The sequence below is a fragment of the Peromyscus maniculatus genome, chromosome 7 (genome assembly GCF_049852395.1).
Source record: "Peromyscus maniculatus bairdii isolate BWxNUB_F1_BW_parent chromosome 7, HU_Pman_BW_mat_3.1, whole genome shotgun sequence".
Lineage (NCBI taxonomy): Eukaryota > Metazoa > Chordata > Mammalia > Rodentia > Cricetidae > Peromyscus > Peromyscus maniculatus.
In genome coordinates this window covers 22,817,588-22,833,227 of record NC_134858.1, presented here as the reverse complement: position 1 = coordinate 22,833,227, position 15,640 = coordinate 22,817,588, and the positions used below count along the sequence as shown (strand labels likewise).

At 44.7% G+C, this 15,640-nt stretch overlaps 1 long non-coding RNA gene across 2 annotated transcripts in view; it reads left to right on the top strand.

Annotated features, from left to right (window-relative positions):
- The window catches only part of LOC121830773 (uncharacterized), a 44,407-nt gene extending 33,846 nt beyond the window's left edge, over positions 1-10,561 (top strand). For both annotated transcript variants that reach the window (XR_013052657.1, XR_013052658.1), the window contains exon 3: positions 10,154-10,561. This is a non-coding gene — a long non-coding RNA (uncharacterized LOC121830773). The remainder of the gene's footprint in view (positions 1-10,153) is intronic.
- The last annotated feature ends 5,079 nt before the right edge of the window (positions 10,562-15,640 follow it).

The following is a 15,640-nucleotide window of genomic DNA, read 5'->3' as shown; positions in this document are numbered from 1 at the left end:
ACAGGCTGTCCAGGGTCAACAGAGCTGCCCACACTGCTGGCTTCCATGATTGGAGAAAAAAGTGGTGTCTGAGCCTGCTCCAGGGAGCAGAGTTCATCTCACCTCTGCTGGCATGGGAGACTCTCAAGGGGAAGAGAAGAGAAACAGGCCAGACCAACTTATGCAGCAAAATGTGACCAGGTACAGTGACAGCCCCTGTTAGCCAGGGCACCTACAAAATATCCTTTAGAAAGGCTTAAGCTTTATCCCACAGAGAAGAAGCCAGAGGATGGGGTTAGGGGCAGCAATGAGTGGAAAGAGGATATAGGGTCTTGAGTTCACCAATTCATATAGCACAGTATGGATAGATGAAACTAAGCAGGAAAGCCATGCCGAAGTGGGACTTACTGAAGGAGTCCTAGGCCTCGAGCTGTGTAGATACTAATTTTCTGTGTGGTTACTGGTGTTATTGGTTGAACATTTTTTCTCCAATATTATCCATCCGAGTTCCTCTAAAGAGTTCCTAACACCCAGGCCACAGGCATATAACCCTAGAGCTCTTTGCCAGCTAGCTGTACAAATGCTAAATCATTGGAAAGCAGCAAGAGAAACGAGGGACTTGGTAGGCCCAACCTTGGCTAGGGGTGGTGACTAAGGTGTCTCATGGCACATGTTAGCTTTGCACCACTGTGACAAAATCTTAGAAAGGAATAATTTACCTTGGCTGTGGTTTCCAAACTTTTAGCCATGATCACTTGGCTTCATTATTTCTGAGCCTGAGGTAAGTAAGATTAATCTGTTAATAAGATTAATATATTCATGACCTAACCACCCCTTATCAGTGCTCCCAGCTGGGAACCAAGTCTTTAATGCATGAGCTTTTTGTGGGGACACTCCAAATCCAAGTCATAGTGAGGCAATCTGGTGTACTCTGAAAATCAGTTTGGAGAGTTCTCAAGAAACTAAAAATAAACCTACCACTTGAGCTAGCTATCCCACTCTTGGGCATCTGCTCAAGGAATTTGATAGCCTACTCCACAGGTACTAAATGGAAACTACTTAAATGTCCTTCAACAGATGCACGGATAATGAAAATATGATACAATTTGATTGGCCCCCAAACCTTCTCAACAAGAGGAAAATCATTTCCTGTACTGGCAGCCTAGCCAAATACCCAGGCTTAGTGAAGTCATGGATCTTGGAGGAGACCCTATAACTACCACTTCACTAAACTAACATAATCCCTACCTACATTCTAAACATTTGTCCATATTCTACAGAGAAGTGCAGTCCTTATCCCTAATCAAGAAAACTTCTTTTTGCAGAAGACAGAGGCCATTGCAGAAAACCACAACCAATCAAAATGCAGAGTTGTGGAGCCTATTCCCAAGGCATACATCTACAATATACCACCCACTTCTAGGGTTCAGGCAACATTGGGAAAGAGGAGGCAGAGAGAGTGTAAAAGCCAGAGGAACAAGGAGTTTGCTGTGAGATTGTGCCTCTTAGGAATGTCAGAAGAGACACCCATAAAGTCTTACCAACATGACTGCCAAAACATGAGCTGAACAAGGACAACAACAGATATGTCAGACTTTGGGGGAAAGACCAAAAGGCATTAATGTTACAGAAAAAAAATTAGATGAGTAAGGAATGCTGAGAACAGGAGAAATTGTTTTCCCCAGGGAAGAGCACACCCATTGTGTGTGCTCTCTTATCCAGTATGCCATTATCCAGTACCAAATGGTCAGCCCTGAAAACTCCATGTAAATAACATTATACAGACTAAGCAGGTTGTATCTATGTATTTAGGAATGTATAAGTATCTACATGTATGTATGACACAATCATTAGTGATGGAAGAGCCCACACATTTGAGATTGAGGAAGAGAATATAGGAGAGTCTGGAGGGAGAAATGGGAAGGGGAAAATTATAATCTCAAAAAATAAAAGAAATTTAAAAAAAGTTCCTGGTCTCTCTTTACCAGATGCTGAGAATGCCTTAACTCTGCTTTTGTACTGGTTAAAAAAAGTTTATAAACATAGCAAAATGCAGCCTCGGAGGTATTGGCTGTAACCAATTTAGCCCTGTCATACCTTGTGAGGAGGATGAGAGAGGATTCCCAGAAGCACTTGGATGTGTGTAGGTTATAAATATATATGTTTATGCAAATAATATGAATACACACACACAATTTGTATGTAGGTTATTGCACAGTTCTTAGTGAGAACTTCTGTAGAGCAGATCCCTAGACTGGTGGTTGATTTATGGGCCAGGCCATTATATACAATGAGAACTTCCATACTGAGAACGTTCTCATGTTATAATTATATTTACTTGACTTATTGTTTGCAAAATGGTACTGGAACAGGTAGAGTTTCACTGTCTGGCAGTTCTTGAGCAGATTTACTTCAGCAATACACCTATTCTATACAATGCTTCTCATTGGGAACATTGTGATTTCTCAATCTTAAGTGGGTGGAAGTGATGTGGAGGTAACTTCAGCCTTCTAAGTGAGCACTCAATTAACTCATGCTACGCCTTTGGAAAACTCAGTTATTGATAGTAAATGCCCCAGGCTACTGTTTTAGAATTACCTATTTCCTTGCTAGATTTTTTTTTACACAGATAAAAGGCCTCTTCACAGGGAGATTTATGGTTTGCATGGGCTGTCCCTCGCTTATCACCCCGCTTGACTGGATTGGAGCTAACTGTGGACTAGCTGTCTGCAGCAACTTCTACTGTGGGAACTTTGACCCTTGCAGCGTTCTGCTCCAGCATTTTGCCTTTTACCAGCTTAAACTGAACATTTTCCACAAACCAAACCACCATCTTTTGGGGTTTTAAATCCCAGAATGGCAGGAGTGCACTTTCTTACAGTTATTTCATTTCCATTGTGTTACCTCAGTTTCCTAAAGATGGTTGTTCCTGGGGAGGACAGTGTTACACAATGTGGAGAAGCCAGAGACTGGTATGAAGACACAGAACATGTGGGGCACAGTGTGCATGCTGGTCTGGGTTCGTGAGGGCACAGGGGAGTTCAGTCATCTCCAGCTGGCTTGCTGGTGTCACGTTCCCAGCTGACGTGGACCCAGGAGACACGTTGTCTTTTTCTTTCAGCTCTCTGACTACACAGGTGACCTTTCTGCCACCACACCTTTGGATACTTGCTCAGTGGTGGGATTGTGAGATTATGGGACGGTTCTTTTTTCAGTTTTTGGAAAACTAAGTACTGTTTTCCATAAAGTGGCACGTATTTATTTACACTCCCACCCACAGTGAAATAGGCAATTTTTTGTTACAGCCTTATCAAGACTTGATATGTTGTCTTTTCTTTTGACTTACTTTCTTTTACATGTATGAATGCTCTACCTCCAAGTATGTATGTGCACCATGTGCATGCCTAGTGCCTTAGGAAGTCATGGGTGGGCTTTGGATTCCCAGGAACTGGGGTTATAATGATGGTTGTGAGCCTCAGTGTGGGTGCTGGAAATCGAACCCGAGTCTTCAGTAAGAGCAACGCATTATCTTAACCACTGAGCCATCTCTCCAGTCCTATGGTGTCTTTGAAATAAAAGTTATTCTAACCAATGTGAGGCAATGCCTTATGCTTTGACTTGCATTTTGGATTATTAGTGATTTTGAGAAGTTTTTTATGTACCCTTTGGCCACATGTATGTAGTCCCTGATTGTATTACCTTTGTGGCTTATGTTTTTGATGTCATGTCTGCATACTTTACCAAGACCTATGCCAACATGCTTTTGCCTGCAAAGCTTCCAGGGAACATGATAGTTTTAGGTCTTAGGTTGAAGTCTTTAATCCATTTTGAGCTGATTATTGTATATGGGACAAAATAAAGACCCAGTTTATTTCTTGTGCATGTAGATACCCCATTTTACAATATCAGTTGTTGGGGGAACATATGTATGTGCTTGGCAGCTAACTACAGACATGAGGATTTATTTCTGAGCTCTCTACTCTATTTCAGCAATTTCTAAGTCTTGTTTTGGCTATTATAGCTTTATAGTATGTATTAAGAGCAGACAGTGTAATTCTTCAGTACTTCAAGTTTTATTCTTTTTCTTCATAATAGCGTTAGCTATTTGTAGTCTTTCCTGGTGCCATGTGAGTTTTGGGATTGTTTTTGATTTCTGTGAAAATTTTTATTGGAATCTTGATGGAAATTGCATTGACTTTGGAAAGGACTTTCATTGGTATGGATATGTTAGCAGTAGTATGTTTTTCTAGTCCGTGAATTCATGGTATCTTTTCATTTATTTGTATCTTCTGATATATGTCACTAAGGTGTTTTTAATCAATGTTTCTGTGAGAGTCTTTTTGGATGAGATTAAGATTTAAATTGATGGACCCCAAGTAAAGATTGCCCTCTGCAATGTAGGTGGACCTCACCCAACCAGCTGATATCCTGAATTAAACAGAAGATTGGCTTTTTCCAGGAGGGAGGAAATCCCACAGCAGATAGTCTTATGACTTGAATGGTATGTCAGCTTTCCTTTGATCTCTGGCTTATCAATCTATCCTGTAGATTGTACTTGCCAACATCTGTAGTCACATGAGACAACAATATGTCTATGCACACAGACATAAACATAGGCACATCTGTCATTTACCTATATATCTATCATCTATCTATATTATCTCTAGATCTTCTGTCCACATTATCTCTAGTCTACCACTCATCAATTTTATCTCTATCATCTATCTATACTGTCTCTATTCTATCTAAATATCTATTAATCTTCCTGTCTGTCTTCTACCTACCTATCCTTTTGGTTCTGCTATTTCTCTGGGGAATCCTGGAGATAACAACTGTCATCCACCGTAAGTACAGGTGAGTCCAGGCTAATCGCATTTCTAAAGGGAGCACAGCAGTGCTGAGTCTCTTGAGTGCTTACTTGGTGGCTGGGACTGTGACATTCCTCAGAAGAGTGCAGAGATGAACACAATCCGTGAGCTTTAGGACGCTGACACATGAAGACCCTCTTCCAAAGCTCAGGCAGCATGCACACAGCTCAAAATTCCAAAGTCAAAATAAAGCACATGGGCTTGGCAACTAGAATCACGTGGGGTTGGGTCCCTTGGACACTTTTGAATATTTACCGAGCTTTTGTTCTCCACTGTTAAACCAGGTTGATAATCTTCAGCTTCATTATGAGCTCATATCTCAAAAGAACCAATGTATGTTAAGTACCCACCAAGCAGTGTATACTCAAAAGATACTGTTCAAATACCTCCTTACGTACTTATGAATTACTCCAGCAAATTATTTCACCTATGAAATATTGCTTGTCCGTCCATAAAATGGGCACAATATTCGTCAGTGGTTTCCTATCAGTTATTTTGCTATATTGATTATAACAGTAACAGACATGTCCAAATGCAGTCTTCCTTGGCTATACATTTTAATGGTCTATGTCTACTGAAAGTAATATCTGATAGATAGCACATACAGCAATAATGGTAGGTCTTCCAACTAAGTACAGCTCCATGATTCCTCTTGCAACATGGTCTTCTTGTTCATTGCCAAGTATGTATCCATTGAGTGGCTGCTGTTCTGCAGACATGTTTTGGGGTTTCTGTGTGTGTACTTTATCATCTCTTCTATAACTTGGGGTGTGTGGGAATCATTCTCCAGCTGAAGGACAAGAGAACAGTGATATCCATGTCCTCACAGCACTCACTATTTTTCTGAAAATGACAGAATAAAATTCTTGTTTAAATCCAAAGTGGTGGTATTTGGGGCACAGACACTTCGGAGGCTGAGCCTTGAGGCATAAGCCATTGCAGGTCTTCAAAGTTAGGAGTGGGCTTTAAGTTCCCAGAGCTATCATTCGAGGCCAGAAAAGCACTGCAGGGCAGCTAATGGAATTATCTGATTCACAACAGTCTTCTGGGCCAGAATAAGTGAGTTAGCTTCCTGGGGGCAGAGCTGGATCTCCTCCACAGAGATAATGACTCCACACACCGGAGAAGAGTCAACTCAGAGTAACCTGAATGCCCCAGTCCGGCTGCTGCAAGCTCTCAATCAGACACCCACTCGCAAGGCTTCGAGAGAGCTCTGCTTGCTAGAACGTGGCACTCTTGTTGAGAGAGTCTCATTTTCTTTTAGTAATTTGGCTGTAGGGTAAACATATCACCTGGTTTGTGAGGAGAAAATGTCTGTAGCTCAAAAAAATCTGATAACAGAAGCCCCTTTCCCCCCAAAGAGTTTGGAGTTATGCAGGTTCTTCTGAAGAGTTGATACTCAATAAGAAAGAGACCTCCTTCCCAAAGGAAGTCTGGCTTTAGCTGCCATCCCCCCCACCCCGGCCCCCAGCCGAAAGGAAGCCTGGCTTTAATACTCAGTACCCACATTAGTGCCGCTGCTTATCTACGGTTTGTGAGGTACAGTGCCCTCTCCTGTGACTGCTCCCTGTAATTTTCTCAAATGGAGGGAGGGGAACAGACCTTCTTTGGGGGCTGACTCGTCTACCGCATGCAAGAGTGCTTGATTTATTTTAATATTTTTGACAACTTAACGAGGTTGTGGCAACTACCAGAGCCATCTTCCAGATTGAGAAATTGAGACTCAGGAGTAAAATATCTCATGTCATGCTTCCCTTGAAGGGAAGTGTGGCAGAGCTAAGACTGAAGGCTGATCTTCTCCAAAATCCATGCCCCTGCCTCGACTGAGCAGCGAAGCTTTGATCACAGGAAGTCCTACTCCAGCCCCAGCAGATGAGTCTCCTGACATTTTCTGGGCCCCAAGTAAAAAGCCAAACATTTCTACTGTGATACAGGGCCGAAACCCTAAACCGAGTTTATAAACTATAAACACAGAACACAAATAACAGAGCGGCCAGCTGGGTTAACAGGAAGCCCAGAGAGTCAGAAGCAGACCTGAGGTGCTACAATGTGGGCTCTGACCTGCAGCTGTGTGGCCACAGACATGTTGCCTCAGCCCAGGAGCTCTGCCCAGCCTTTGGCCTTTTGGACTCTGTTTTCTCATTGTCACATGGAATTACTCTGAAGATGAGGTAGTGCTGCTCTTATAAACTTAAGGTTCAGCACAAAAAGGCCCAGGTATGTGATTCATATTCTCTTTCTGTCCTCCTCTCTCTCCTTACCCCTCCTTTCTTATCCCTGCTCCCTCTTCTCCTGATGTTTTGATTCTCACTCAGAATGTGTGTGAGTTGCGTTACTGTGAGTATCTTCCAGAGGACATCCTAGACACACCTGCCAATAGAAGCTAATGACTGGTGGACATCTAGTGTCACATCATAGATCTATTTTGTGTCCCTTTGCAACCTTGTCAGCCATCACCTTGCAGTTTTCTAGAATAGACACAGTGCTTCTAGTGGTCCAGACCTTTGCCAGGCACTGGAGATACCAAGCAGGCCTCAGAAACAGGTTTGCTCCCAATACAGTCAGGAGCTCTTTCCTCCTCTCTGGAGCGGGCATGGCCACGAGAGCCAACCGTCCGAGTTTCTCTACTTGGGAAGGTGGAGGCCTGGAAAAGAGGTGGTCCCTGAAGCCCCACAAAAGCTGTTTTCCATCTTACTACTTGGCTCTGTTGTAAGGCAGCCTGTCCTTGCTCTTACCCCATCTCTTCTCATCAAGTGGCCCTAACTTAGCAGTGACAGAGGAAGAGAGAGTTGATGAGGAGGAAGGCCGAGCGCTTACTGTCCTAGACTAAGCGGCAGTAACCCAATGTGAAGATCCTCGTTAAAATGTCTTCCTGTTTTGCTGGTGTTGTGCTTGGCCCATCGGGCCTGCATCTGTCTTGTCTTCAGCTCCACCACGTGGAAACGCCCTGACAACCCCTTTCCTAGGTTACCCACATCACCCTCTCCCCAGCTGACAAACAGCATCTGTGTGAGTTCATTTCTTTTCTGCCTTTGTGATGCTAACAGCAGAGAGAAAAGCAGAGTCAAGACACTCAGCATGTGATAGATGTTCCGTGCTGACAGGGAGAGGCAAGCACGACCAAGGTGAGGTGAAGGTTGCCATGGCTGAAATTCCCATTTCTCATGACAATATTTGCTGTAGGTTGCAGTCATGAAGAGAGAGAGAGAGAGAGAGAGAGAGAGAGAGAGAGAGAGAGAGAGAGAGAGAGAGAGAGAGAGAGCTGAAAATGGGGGTGGGTCATGATCCATTTTTACCTGAGGAGTTTCCTCTTTAGTTTGTCTAGGAAATTGAGAATCAGAATCACAAGTTCAGGGTCAGTGAGACCCTCTCCCAGAGAAATTGATAAGCCCTGGTTTCTTCTCAACATGTAAGGCCCCACCCTCCCAGCCTTCATGGAACACTGGAAGGCTATGTGAATGGCTTCCTGACACTTGCCTTAGTATTCTTAAGGCCTAGCTTGGTAGTAGGCTCCCATAAAGTTTCCCGGTATTTGGTGAGTTACTCCAGTTTTGACATTATTTTAAGTCACTCAAAGGATCTCAGTGGGCCGTGTGTTCTCGTATGCTAACAGCACCTCCGTGTTTGATGATTGTGCTTTTCTGTGCACAGGGATTCTCTCTCCTTTGCGAGAGTCTGTGCCTCAGCTGAGACGCTTGCTTCCCTGCGGGAATCCGCCCCTGACTAGAGGAGCGTCTCACCCGCTTTCCCCTAGAGCTGCCCTCCGAGTCCGGAGCACACAGCCCCAACCGCATTGCCACCTCTGGGGCTCCTCTCTTTCTCGGCCGCCTTCGCTGCTTCTCGCTCTGCCCATTCCTTATCATTTTCACTTCGGCTCCCTCCGAAGTAAAAGGCTCTTACTTTGCAGATTTTGAGACGCGGAAGCAGAGCTGTGAGGGAGGCAGCGGCACTGGGAGTTTAAATGTAAAGAAGAAACGAAGATGGATCTTCCCGTGGCCCCCTCCCGCCTTTTGAGACAGGGTCCACCAAACTCATTTCTTGAGTGTTTCAAAACTTGGAACTTAACTGTCTATACTATAGCTTTTATAGCTAAATTAATTCAGTACTCCACCTCACTCCCCCCCCCCCCCCCGCCCTTCCCTGCCCTTTGTGCTTTCCTGGCCACTTCCCCGATTCCTAAGCTGCATCCCAACAGTCATCCCTTCGTCCAAATCAACCAATGCCTACAATGGTTTTAGGCCTAACGGTTTCTTCCACGTGTTCCTTTCCAGCTGGCTTTCTGGGAACAGCCCCACCCTGCACCCTCATCTCTCTCTTCACTGGCACCATTTCCCTTCCCTTTCTGGTCTCTGCCTGTATTCTGCTGTCTTTCATTTTGGCCCTTCAGTCACAAGATGGTCTTCAAATAATAAATAATAGATCCCCATTAAATAATTAAATAATAAATCCTCATCGGGATACGCAGGCATTGCAATACAGTCTAACTTGTAGCTATGATCTATACAGCCTGCAAGCTTTGAGGTGCCCCTCCCCCCCCACTTACCTGCCTCCTTCTCCATCTCATGAGGTCCCTCACCTTCTAGAATAGTACATCTTGAAAATCATGTGACTTGATGTGATTTGCACAAGCTGCCTCTGTTTCGGGAAATGACCTTTACTGATGTCCATCTGGCAAATGACTACTCAAATCTGGCCGGAGTGTCATTCCAGGGCGGCTGTCACTGGGCTCTCCTGAACGGGCAGCCAGCCTTGTGCCGCTTGTGATGTGTACTTCATCCAGGGGCACATCTGGCTTTGTCCTATCCCATTGTTCTCTTTCTATCTGGGCCCGCTTTCTGCTCCCACATGAAGATTTTGATTTAATTACGGCACAGATCAACTGTGGAATGGCACAAGTACTTGTCATCAGAGAGATGGCTCTGTCTATGTCTAGATGTCGTCCGTCCATTTGGGATTTATAGTTAATTGTGTTATTGTTTTGCTTACATAAGTCATATAGGATCATTAGATAACCTTAGTAATTTGGTGTATAGTCTTTTAACTACCTTCTTTTGTGTATCAATACAGACCTAATGCCTGAATTTTAGCATATATTTGTACAAACAGATACACTTATAAACATAACCATCATCGGCTTCTTCGGAAATTGGTTTCTTTGTAGAGAGGGGGTGAAACCCTTTGGTGACTGCTGTCAGTGGCTTCAGCTACAGACAGAAATGGCATGCCCTTCCGTTGGCTACAGTCTTGGATAGAAAACAGGTCTTGTCCTGGCGTGCATAGCTAACATGAAATTTTGTTTAAAACAGACATTCCTGTCTCACACCCCACGACATTCCTGATAGTGTCCTGGAGACTGCCTTCTGCTGGGGTCCTGGGATGACTTGCTGCCTGCCGTCCAGCTGCTGCCAGATTGAACGAGTCAGCTAAGCTTTCAGTTCTCACAAGGAAACACCCCAAGCGGGCGCCAGAGACCCCACCATCCGCCAGGACTCCTCAGCTCCACGGTGCTGCTGGAGGAGCTTCTGCACGCCTGCCTTCGAAGCTGCAGCTTTTCCAGAGACAGTGCAGCCAAGAGACCCGCAGGCCCCTCCTCTCGGTCCCCTCAGCCTTACTCTGGGGCTGCTTGATATGCAGCCAGCATCCACTCAACATAATGCGCCTTACCTGCCAATGTGCTTTGAGGGATATTGTTAGCATTAAATTTTCCATTTACATTTTCATGTTTGACATAATTGAGGAATGAATGCTCTTATGAAAATTAAACTTGTGGTTCTCCTGGGCTGCTGTAACCCTGTTAAAATGTAATGTGATTTTTGATGCTTCTTCTTGAGGTTTTATTAAATAGAATATCAGGATGACTAATTCCCTGGGCCTAAATGCAGGCTGGGAAGCGGCATTATTGATAGGGCTGTGTCCAAATGGTCCTCTGTGCTCAGCCTCTAATGGCCTAATAATGCATTATACTTGAAACAGAAATACTTTGGGTTGTAGTGCTTATTGCCATTAGTGAAAACACCTGGATGCTCCATTCATCAAGGTTACATCCAATGGGGCCCATTTGTTTATTAGGCTGTCAGTAAACATCTTTATTTGGTCTGGGTTCAGCCACATTTGGCCACCCTGGAGAGATTTCAGATCTAGCCAGGGGATTTCTTGTGGTTTCTTGTGATTAGTTTTTTCATTAAAAAAAAAGGCAAGCTAATGAAACGTTAGGGGAGGCTTTATAAAGAACACATTTTGCCTCCTGTAATCTGTGGGGATGGCAGCAGAGATCAGGGAGGCGGTTCCTGAATGCTCTTTCTTTCAGCAGCTCCTGAAGGGACAGCTGGGCCTCCTTCCAGCTGGGGAGTGTGGACTAGCTCAGCTTCCCAGGTCCCTCCTGGAGGCTCTGTGCTGTTTCTCCCATCCCTGAAGCCTCTGGACACAGCACGGCCACTCCTGGAAGGGTGTAAATCTATCTAGTGGGGAATTCCTCTTTTGTGGTATTTAAGGAGCTTCCCACCTTCCCTGGCCAGGCAATAGCTGTGGTATCGAACCAGGAATGCTCCAGAATGTGTTAATAGTATACATGGGGTATAGAATATCAACATACTTTAAAGAGATGAGCATGATACTTGTCTTGATTCGGTCATTACACATTAGATACATACATTGAACTATTTGTGTCCCATAAATGTGAATAATTATTGTCTAAAAAGTTTAAAAAGTCACTATTGAAAGAAGTCAGTAAATACAGCTTAATATATTTTGCCATATGTAATCCCATCAAGTCAAGATGGAAACCCACCAGTACCTATAAGGAGCTAGTCACACAAAATACAGCTCTCACTTCAAAGGGTTCTGAGCCAAATAGGAAAGATCATGGGTTGAGAACACAGATTTGGGCTGGTACTAGTAAGAGATTCCAATGTGGAAGAAGCTCCATGAGCTTTTTATAGTTTCAGAACGAAAAGGAATCAACAAGGAATTTACCACATTCGTGGGTAGGGGCCATGGTGAGTGGGTCACAGCAAAACAGGAGAGCATTGTTATAGTTTCAAGTTGCTCTCTGATGACAGCATTTGCTTTTAGATAGGTAGACAAAAGTAGTCTGCTAAGCTAATAGATGGAAACAGTTTTAGGTGACAGTTGAAAGAATGTTCCATTGAACACAGAGCTAGGCACAGAATGGCTATTAAGAAAACTAGAGACAGCCTAAGAGAGTGGTTCTCTACCTTCCTAATGCTGTGTGTGACCCTTTAATATAGTTCCTATGGAAGGTTGTTCGACTCCAAGGGGTCATAACCCACATGTTGAGAACCACTAGCCTAAGAAACTCTGGCTCTGGATCTGTAGCACAAATCACTTCACAGTCATCTTCCAATGAGTCACCCAGCCTTGCAGAATCTTTAGCATAGGCATGGCACTTCTCCCCTGGGAACTTCAGCTCACAAAGTCTTTCCTCCATTCCTACTGCTGGCAGTCCCACACTCCAAATCCTCGGAATCCGTCATGAAATTTTGCATTTGGAAACCACCCAGGACTAGTCATGAAGGAGACTCCCTAGCATTTCCTCTCAAAAACCACCTTTAAACAGACTTAAATCTTTGCTTTTCAGACCTGAAAGGAAAGCATAGAGGATAAGGGAGGGAGGGAGTAGACAGGACAAATGACTGCAACCAGAATTTGTTGCTGCCCTCCGGAGGTGCTTGTCTGTGGCAACCGTGCAAACAGTGCATTATGCAAACATCTGTATACTCCTCAAATTGTGTTATGTGTCTCCTGTTTGGATGCATGGAATACTGAATTTGCATAACTGAAAATGTGTTCCAGGCATATTCCAGATTTATCACCTGGAAATAGAGCAAAATCTGTTAGAGGCAGCACGCTTGTTAGCTCTCAGAGAAAGCATGCTTGAGAAAGGTCCAGGTGCCATCTTTTTATTTAGGCACCGAGCCTGTGTTCAGAAAGAGGGGGTGGCCTCCCTAGTTGTCAAGTCAGAATTGGCCGAAGGAGCAGGAGTCAGGGGTCAGCTTGGCCTAAGGACCAGCCTGCATGGAATGGATGGTCTGCCCAGAGGGAGGATTAGGTGGCTCTTGTCACAGGGATAGCAATCGACCTCTTTTAGTGGGGTTTAGCTTGCAATCTCTGGTGCCAGAAGGGGAGTATGGTAGGAAAAGTCACCCTCTGAGACACGGAGATCCCTGGAGGATCTTCCTCATTCAAAGCCCCAGAAACTGTTTCCATCTCCACCGTTGGGTGTCAGCAGTCAGGAAAGGCTCTACACCTGCACGTTTGAACACCTATCTTACTTTATTGGACAGGAATGTGCTCTTGACCAGGATCCCTTATTAGGGAGTCTTCTTTCAGGTTTTAAAGGCAAACAGGCATGGGATAAAAGTAAGACATGGTCTAGAAGAGGGTCTCTGGCCTGAGTTTCAAAGATCATACTGTTCTTTATTGGTCTAGTAATATGGGGCAACTTTTTCTAATCTCTTGACCTCATTTTACTCATCTGTACAATGGGGTGGAGATGATAATAGTATACAGCCCCCAGACTTGTCATGGAGAATAAATGAGATGACATGCATAGAACACTTAGTTAGCATAGATCCTGCCCCAGTGCATTGTGGATTCTGCTAGTGTCAGATTTCTTGCTGGCTTGCCTGCTTAGGCAAGATGTCCATTTAGGTTTTCAGGAACTATATTACCATAGCACCAATAGTAATAGTAGCAGGAAAATTTGGGGCTGTGCCTAAATATCAGAAATTCTGGAATGTTCTTCAAGTCTGTCTGGTTGGTGGTCCAAGCAGAGTGTGTGCTATTATGCCTTCTGCCTCACTTGCTTAAGAGTGTGCAAGAAAAGACTCCCTTCTCAGTAAAGGAAAATGACTATTTCTCAGTTGTGAGAGCTCACAGGGTGCACAGGATGGGAGAAGATTATGTGGGACCCAGGGCTAAATGTGACCTCTGTGTCCTTTTCAATGTCAGGATGCCTCAAGATCTCCAACGTCTTCATGGTATGTGTTAAGGGAGAGAGCTGTATATAAGGAGTTCCTGGGCCGGAGGCTGTCCTTAGTACAGCTGAGAGTGGACACAGGGCTTTCTCTGCCATGGAGAACAGCATAGAATGGCAAACTCAGATAGCAACACAGGAAGCTCTCAGAATCACAACAAATGGAATGGGATAGGGACTTCTGCAGTCAGGCCCAACGCCTGAGGGAGCTGGGCTTCTAAGCTCCTGCCTGGAGACCAGTGCTATTCCTCTGCTGCTTGGCACTATGTAAGAAGTCCCACTGTGAGAGGCAGGCGGATCTTTGTGAGTTTGAGGCCAGCTTGGTCTACAGAGCAAGATCCAGGAAAGGTGCAAAGCTACAAAGAGAAACTCTGTCTCAAAAAAAAAAAAAAAAAAAAAAGAAAGAAAGAAAGAAAGAAAGAAAAGAAAGAAAAAAAAAGTCCCACTGTGTGACAGACACACAGACACACCATGGGAAGGGACTGGGAAGAGGATGATGTTCATAGAATTTGTTTTCAGCCATTTGACAGAAGGCTCCTTCTACTAAAAATGACAGCAATGGAAAACTATGGACAGCTGAGCTCCTGGATGGAGATTCATGCTGACTTTAATGTCCTTCGACAAGAAACCAGAAAAGAAGCTGAGCATGGCTGGCAAAGTGGTAGCTGAAGGAGGTGAGCATGTTTTCCAGGAAGTGCGGGCAGGTGGAGCGAAGGCTCTCTTGTAGCTTGTTCTTAGGGCAGCAGGACATATTTACAAAGCAAGTGAGAGCTGAGCACTGTTGACCAATTTCTGGCCTCTTGGACATGGAGAGTGCCTGGACTACTGATAGAGCTTTGAAGTCAAGGGTTCTCATGCCAGGGTTACATTCATTGCAGACATGCCATCAAAGCTGGGGCATGATGAGAGCACAGCCTGATCCCCAGAAAATAGGCATCTTGAAAAATAATCCTCCCATAAAGCCCAGTGCCAAGGGTGCTTTTAAACAGGATGGGAAATGGTATAGCTGTGGGTGTTAGGCCAGGGGTGTTGGCCCTATCTCAGGAACACTGAAGGGAGGTGGACAGGTGGAGAGCATGGAGGACCAGCAGGCAGAGTTGGGAAGGCTATAGGAAGCAGGCAACTAGTGGGAGGCCGTTCAATGACCCAAGTGAGACATTATAGTATCTGGAAATACTTGAACAAGACAGGTGACAGTAGGAACGTAGCAGTGGTTGCTATCACCCTTTGGTTTAGTATTTTGGTTGCAAAGAGACTTCAGAAAGATTGCCTCAAAGAGAAGCTTGTTTGTAGTAGGACAGGCCCACAGGGTTGGGGAAATTGGCTCAGACCAGTAGCCAAGGCATGCACATAGCATATTCCTTATGAACCAACTTGGGGTCTGCCTGAGGGCCTAGCAACAGGCGCTGTTGGAGTTCCTGATCATGTCCAGCCAACGAGGGATGACCACACAGACTGGGCACTGGGAGGAGGGTATATAAGGCCTACCCTGTTATTGAATAAATGAATTCATTATTTGCTTTCAATGGACTCCAGGTGTCTGTGTCATTGACACTGTGCCTTCTCACCCCCTCCTCCAAGGGAGCCGTTAGGATCCAAGTAACACTTGTTCTTGTTCTGAGAGTCCCATGAAGCCTGGATGAACTGGCACCACAACCCTCCAGGCAGCACAGAACATCAAATGTGCTTGTTTCCTGGAGGGAAGAAAAGGAAAGCTGGTCAGAGAGCCAGTGCACCCATCGGGAGAGTCGAGGATAATGCTTCCACACATCGGCATCATTGTGCATCAAAGATTTCA